This window comes from Nyctereutes procyonoides, unplaced genomic scaffold (assembly GCF_905146905.1).
Source record: "Nyctereutes procyonoides isolate TBG_1078 unplaced genomic scaffold, NYPRO_anot_genome, whole genome shotgun sequence".
In the NCBI taxonomy this organism is placed as follows: Eukaryota; Metazoa; Chordata; class Mammalia; order Carnivora; family Canidae; genus Nyctereutes; species Nyctereutes procyonoides.
This window is the reverse complement of record NW_026575159.1, coordinates 37,119,961-37,127,136: the sequence shown is the minus strand read 5'-3', so window position 1 is coordinate 37,127,136 and position 7,176 is coordinate 37,119,961. Positions and strand designations below refer to the sequence as shown.

The window sequence follows — 7,176 nt, the reverse complement described above, 5'->3', positions numbered from 1 at the left end:
TTTTTATCTTGATGAAGTCACAATAATTCATTTTGCTTTTGTTTCTCTTGCCTTCATGGATGTATCTTGCAAGAAGTTGCAAAAAGGGTGTTGCCTGTGTTCTCTAGGGTTTGATGGATTCTTGTTTCACATTTAGACCTTTCAATCATCTTGAGTATATCTTTGTGTATGGTGTAAGAGAATGGTCTAGTTTCATTCTGCACATGGCTGTCCAAGTTTCCCAGCACCATTTATTGAAGAGACTGCCCTTTTTCCAGTGGATAGTCTTTCCTGCTTTGTTGAATATTAGTTGACCATAGAGTTGAAGGACCTCTTCTGGGTTCTCTATTCTGTTCCATTGATCTATGTGTCTGTTTTGTGCCAGTACCACACTGTCTTGATGACCACAGCTTTGTAGTACAACCTGAAATCCGGCATTGTGATGCCCCCAGCTCTAGTTTTCTTTTTCAATATTTCCTTGGCTATTCGGGGTCTTTTCTGATTCCACACAAATCTTAAAATAATTTGTTCTAAGTCTCTGAAGAAAGTCCATGGTATTTTGATAGGGATTGCATTAAATGTGTAAATTGCCCTGGGTAGCATTGACATTTTCACAATATTAATTCTTCCAATCCATGAGCATGGAATATTCTTCCATCTCTTTGTGTCTTCTTCAATTTCTTTCAGAAGCGTTCTGTAGTTTTTAGGGTATAGATCCTTTACCTCTTTGGTTAGGTTTATTCCTAGGTATCTTATGCTTTTGGGTGCAATTGTAAATGGGATTGACTCCTTAATTTCTTTTTCTTCAGTTTCATTGTTAGTGTAGAGAAATGGCACTGATTTCTGGGCATTGATTTTGTAACCTGCCACACTGCCAAATTGCTTATGAGTTCTAGCAATCTTGGGGTGGATTCTTTTGGGTTTTCTATGTACAGTATCATGTCATCTGCAAAGAAGGAGAACTGACACTTTGCCAATTTGAATGCCTTTGATTTTTTGTTGTTGTTGTTGTCTGATTGCTGAGGCTAGGACTTCCAGTACTATGTTGAATAGCAGTGGTGAGAGTGGATATCCCTGTCGTGTTCCTGATCTTAGGGGAAAGCTCCCAGTGCTTCCGCATTGAGAATGATATTTGCTCTGGGCTTTTCATAGATGGCTTTTAAGATGCTGAGGAATGTTCCCTCTATCCCTACACTCTGAAGAGTTTTGATCAGGAATGGATGCTGAATTTGTCAAATGCTTTCTAAGCATCTATTGAGAGGATCGTATGGTCCTTGTTTTTTCTCTTGTTGATATGATCTATCACAATGATAGCTTTATGAGTTTTGAACCAGCCTTGGATCCCAGGGATAAATACAACTTGGTCATGGTGAATAATCTTAATGTATTGCTGGATCCTATTGGCTAGTATTTTGTTGAGTATTTTTGCATCTGTGTTCATCAGGGATATTGGTCTATAATTCTCCTTCTTGATGGCATCTTTGCCTGGTTTTGGAATTATGGTGATTCTGGTCTCATAGAATGAGTTTGGAAGTATTCTGTACCTTCCTATCTTTTGTAACAGCTTTAGTAGAATAGGTATCTTTTCTTCTTTAAACGTTTGTTTGAATTCCCCTGGGAAGTCATCTGGCCCTGGACTTTTGTGTTTTGGGAGGTTTTTGATGACTGCTTCAATTTCCTCCCTGGTTATTGGCCTGTTCAGGTTTTCTATTTCTTCCTGTTCCAGTTTTGGTAGTTTGTGGTTTCCCAGAAATGCATCCATTTCTTCTAGATTGCATACTTTATTGGCATATAGCTGCTCATAGTGTTTTTAAAGTCGTTTGTATTTCCTTGGTATTGGTTGTGATCTCTCCTTTTTCATTCGTGATTTTATTAATTTGAGTCTTTTCTCTCTTCTTTTTTCTCTTCTTTTTAATAAGGCTGGCTAACGGTTTATCTATCTTATTAATTCTTTCAAAGAACCAACTTCTGGTTTTGTTGATCTTTTCTACAGTTCTATTTCATTGAATTCTGCTCAAATCTTTATGAAGTCTCTTCTTCTGCTTGGTGTAGGTTTTATTTGCTATTCTTTCTCCAGTTCCTTAGGTTCAAGGTTAGCTTGTGTATATGAGTTTTTTTTTTCCAGTTTTTTTGGGGATTGCTTGTAAGACTACATTTGCTGTATCCAAAAGATTTTGAATGGTTGTATCTCCATTCTCATTAGTTTCCATGAATCTTTTTAATTCTTCTCTGATTTCCTGGTTGACCCTTTCATCTTTTAGCAAGATGGTCTTTACCCTCCACATGCTTGAATTTCTTCCAAATTTCTTCTTGTGATTGATTTCAAGTTACAAAGCATTATGGTCTGAAAGTATGCACGGGACAATCCCAAACTTTTGGTATCAGTTAAGACCTGATTAGTGATCCACTATATGGTCTATTCTGGAGAAAGTTCCATGTGCACTTGAGAAGAATGTGTATTCAGTTGCGTTTGGTTGTAAAGTTCTGTAAATATCTGTGAAATCCATCTGGTCCTGTGTATCATTTAAAGTGCTTGTTTCTTTGGAGATGTTGTGCTTAGAAGATCTGTCTTTTGCAGAAAGTGTTGTATTGAAGTCTCTCAGTATTAGTGTATTATTGTCTAAGTATGTCTTAACTTTGGTTTTAATTGATTGATATACTTGGCAACTCACATTAGGGACATAAATATTCATTATTGTTAGGTTTTTTGTTGGATAGATCCTTTAAGTATGATATAGTGTCCCTCTTCATCTCTTACTACAGTCTTTGGGATAAACTCTAATTTATCTGATATGAGGATTGCTTCCCCTTCTTTCTTTTGAGGACAATTTGAATGGTAATGGTTCTCCAACCTTTCATTTTCAGGCTGTAGGTGTCCTTAAGACAAAAATGAATCTCTTGCAGACAGCAAATAGATGGGTGTTGCTTTTCTATCCAGTCTGAAACCCTGTGTCTGTTGATGGGATCATTTAACCCATTCACATTCAAAGCGCTATTGAAAGATATGAATCTAGTGTCATCGTAATACCTATTCAGTCCCTGTTTTTGTGCATTATTTCTTTGGGCTCTCTCTTTCTTTTACAGAGTCCCCCTTAATATTTCTTGCAAAGCTGGTTTGGTGGTCACATATTATTTTAGTTTCTGCCTATCTTAGAAGCTCTTTATCTCTCCTTCTATTCTGAATGAGAGCCTTGCTGGATGGGGTATTCTTAGCTGCATGTTCTTCTGATTTAGGGTGGAGAGGTCTGCTGTTAATCTGATATTTCTCCCCATAGAAGCTAGGAATCTCTTGTGTCTTACTACTTTAAGGATTCTCGTTATCTTTGGAATTTGCAAGTTTCACTATTAAATGTCAAGGTGTTAAATTTTTTTTATTGATTTTAGGGGGGGACCACTCTGTCTCCTTGATCTGAATGCCTGTTTCCCTCTAAGTTAGGGAAGTTCTCAGCTATGATTTGTTCAAATATGCTTTCTGGTCCTCTGTCCCTCTCAGCATTTTCTGGAACCCAATTTATACATAGATTCTTCCTTGTCAGGCTATCATATATTTCCCATAACCTTTCCTCATCATTTCTTAATTGTTTTTCTCTCTTTTTTCCTCAGCTTCCTTCCCTGCCATCAACTTGTCTTCTATGTCACTCACTCTTTCTTCCACCTCCTTAACCCTCATCGCTAGGACCTCCAGTTTGATTGCATGTCATTTAATTGATTTTTAATTTTGGCCTGATTAGATCTCAATTGTGGAGTCATGAGGTCTCTAGAATCCTTTATGCTTTTTTCCAGAACCATCAGTAGCTTTGTAATTGTGCTTCTGAATTGGTTTTCTGACTTCGAATTGTAATCCAAATTCTGTAACTCTGTAGCAGAGAGTACTGTTTCTGAATCTTTCTTTTGTAATGAGTTCTTCTTTCTAGTCATTTTGCTCACTGCAGAGTGGCTGTATGAGTGGGCTCCATCAAGAATGTCAACCAAAACCTAAGTAAATTTCAACGTAGATGATTTTGACGAAGTCAGAGACTAGAAAATGAAAACAAAGATCAGAACAACAACGAAAAGGACCACTAAAGTGAAAAGTAAATTTTAAAACAAAGTAGTAAAAAATAAAAGGCCAAGAATTCCAAAGAATAAGAAAAAAAAAGAAAAAGAAAAAAAAAGTAAAAAGAAAAAGTAAAGAGAGAAAAAAGTAAAAAGAAAAAAGAGTGGAAGGGAAAAGAAGGCAGGGACTGGGAGATGGTGCTGGTGAAGAAGTGGTAGTAGTGAGAGAATGTAGTCTGAGGGGTCCTAGAGGGTGATCCTCTTGGTTCTGAGGGTATTAAGTTCTGTATGTTAGAAGATGCTTAGTCCCAAATTTATATAAACCAGAAAGACTTGTAGAGGGCCCCACTATTGACCACCAAAACATAAACGAGATAAAAGAGGGGGGCAGAATGGGAAGAAACAGAGAATATGATCTCACAGAATGAAACAGCATGGTATTCCACTTGGTTCTGGGTGCATGCTAATCATGTTTTAGAAGGTATTAACTTCTGCCTTTGTAGAACAAAAGGAGGCAGAAAAAACACAAAACACAAAACAAAACAAAACAAAAATATATCTCATATATCTCCCCAAATTAAAATGCATATGTTGAAGGGAATCCAGAAGTGGAAAAGATATCAATTGTAATTGTAATTGTAGAAATATGAAAGTCAAAATGGAAGAAACTTAAAAATGAAGAGCTGGTAAATTATTGTAGTTAAGGTGGGAAAAGACAAAAATATTGGAAATTTTTAGTCTTGTATAAAAACAAGTTGTACTGGAAAAGGGGCGGGGAAGAAGGGGTACCCTCTGGTTCTATATAGTGTAAATCCGTCGACTTCCCCTGGAGTTTTCCAGCGCTGCTTGGTCCAGAACTTCCTCTTCCCCTGTCCTTCCAGCTGGTCTCTGGGGGAGGGGTGTGCTGTGCTCACTCTCAGGTGTGTGCACCTGGGGAGCTACCCCCACCCTCCGTCTGGGGCTCAGTGGGAACTCTTTACCCCATGAGGCTTCTGTCCTCTGCCCCTCCCACCCCCCATCCCAGGCACACGGTGACACAGGAGCAACAACACCACTGATGGCAGCCAGGTCTCTAGCCCTGGAGTCAGCTCCCCCAGTAACCACCTGCAGCTCCCAGTCCGCACTGGTCTAGGTGCTCCTGGGTGGGGGTGCTGACCTGCACAGCTGGGAGTACCTGGTGGCAGGAGCGTCCTTGCTGTCCTGTGCCCTCCCTGCCTCCGCCTGTCTGGGGGGAACCGCAGGATGGAGGCTCTGTCCCCCGGCGCCTTGGGATCTGGGGCTTGGGCTGCTGGAATCGTGCTCCTGGGGCGCAGCGTGGTAGCAGGGAGCAGCCCCCCTGCCTGGAGCCCCCGCCTGACCAACTGGCTTCTGTCCGAGGCCCCCCGCCAGGTGCGCTCCAGCCGTTGACCGAGATCCCCGCGGTGTGGGTGCGCTCTCCCCGGGGCACCTTCCTCTCCCAGTGACCCCGGGAGACTGGAGGGTCCCCGCCCCTCCTGTGCTTCTGCCGGTTTCCCGGCTGAGCACTTTCCCTCCAGGAAGAATCCGAGCAGATTTTTAAAGTTCTCGCATCTCTGGGGTGGGCTCTCCTGTCCCGAGGCTCCCGCTGCCCCCCATAGCCCGGCTCCTCCCCAGGACCTCTCCCCGCCTCGATTCATTTTTTTCTTTTTTTCTTTTTTCACCTTCCTACCTTGTTAGAAGCAAAAACCCTTCTCTCTGTAGCATCGGGCTATCCTCTCTTTAAATTTCAGGTTGGATTCATAGGTGTTCAGGATGGTTTGGAAGGTATCCGGGGGAGTGGGTGGGAGCAGGTCAGGTGAGGATCCTACTCTTCACTGTCTTGAAGAGTCCAAATTCCTTTTTCTTTCAAATTTTTATTTAAATTCTAGGAGGATGTTGCTCTCCCGAGGAGCTCTCTCCCCAGCGGGCCCGCCATGGGCATGGCCCGAGGAAACCAGCGAGAACTACCCCCACCAGAAAAACAAGAAGAAATCCCAGGAAATTAGCAAGGGAGAAAGAAAAGAAGATAGCTTGACCACTTCCCAGAGAAAGCAGAGGGACTCTGAGATAATGCAACAAAAGTAGAAGGCAGCTAATGAGAAGTCTATGCAGACAAAGGAAAAATGATGGCTATTTGGAAAAACCTGGGTGCTACTGCCAACTAAGTGTATCATAAGCTCTAAGGTCAAAATTTTGTGGAGTGAACAATCATGTTATATCCTTACAAAACTATTTTAAACTTTACCTGTCAACCTGACTTACTGTAATGTTTCATAACCATTCTTCAAAGAATAAAACACTAACTGTGCATGTGAAAAAAAAATAAATAAATTGCCGTGGAAACCCCACTGAAGGCTTTAGCAGCGGGAGCAGCAGGTCTGATATTATATCATATTAACATATGGTATAATATTAGTTTCAGGTGGAGAACTTAATGATTCATCACTTAGAGAGAACAACTGGTGCTATCCCAAGAACGGCCCTCTTTAATACCCATCACTCATTTAATGCATCCCCTGCCCACCTCCCCTCTATCCACCCTCAGTGTATTTTGTAACTTTAAGAGTCTTGTATGGTTTGTTACATTAAATCTTCCCATCTAGAACATTTTATATGTTTCAATTTACTCAGTTCCTCATTCAAATGACTTGAAGTGGGTTTGTTTTGGTTGTAGATTGTGCAGCCAGATTTCGGTTATGGAATATTGCATGGAATTAGAAAGTGTGTGAATTGGGGTGCCCTCCAATGAGCTAGGTTACATAAAGGAAATGTAAAATTTGTTCCACCTTAAGAGATAAAATTTGTTTAATATAATGGTAATGGAAGATGATATAAATGGAATTGATGGCTCATTTTCCAAATATTTTAAATAATAAAATATCATTTTGGCAAGTTTAATGATTTAACATGAATTAATGTAAGTCTTTGCATATAAATTAAAGATATAATTAAGTGGGATAGAGGATATTTTGTTTGACAGTAGTTTGTATAAAATATGAGAATTTTAATTGACCCTTAGCACCTTAGAGATAGTTGAAGTTGCCATGCTATAGTATGTGGATGGTATAATCAGAGTATACTAGTAGAGAATATGCCAACCAAGACAAGGAATGAGCCCATGAAGACTTGATGATATTTGGAAATCACTTCCAATTATGGGTACAT

The 7,176-nt window shown here is 40.2% G+C and overlaps 1 pseudogene; it reads left to right on the top strand.

Moving 5' to 3' along the window:
• Nucleotides 1–5,951: 5,951 nt before the first annotated feature.
• On the top strand, nt 5,952–6,138 carry LOC129502386 (small EDRK-rich factor 1-like; annotated as a pseudogene).
• Nucleotides 6,139–7,176: the final 1,038 nt, after the last annotated feature.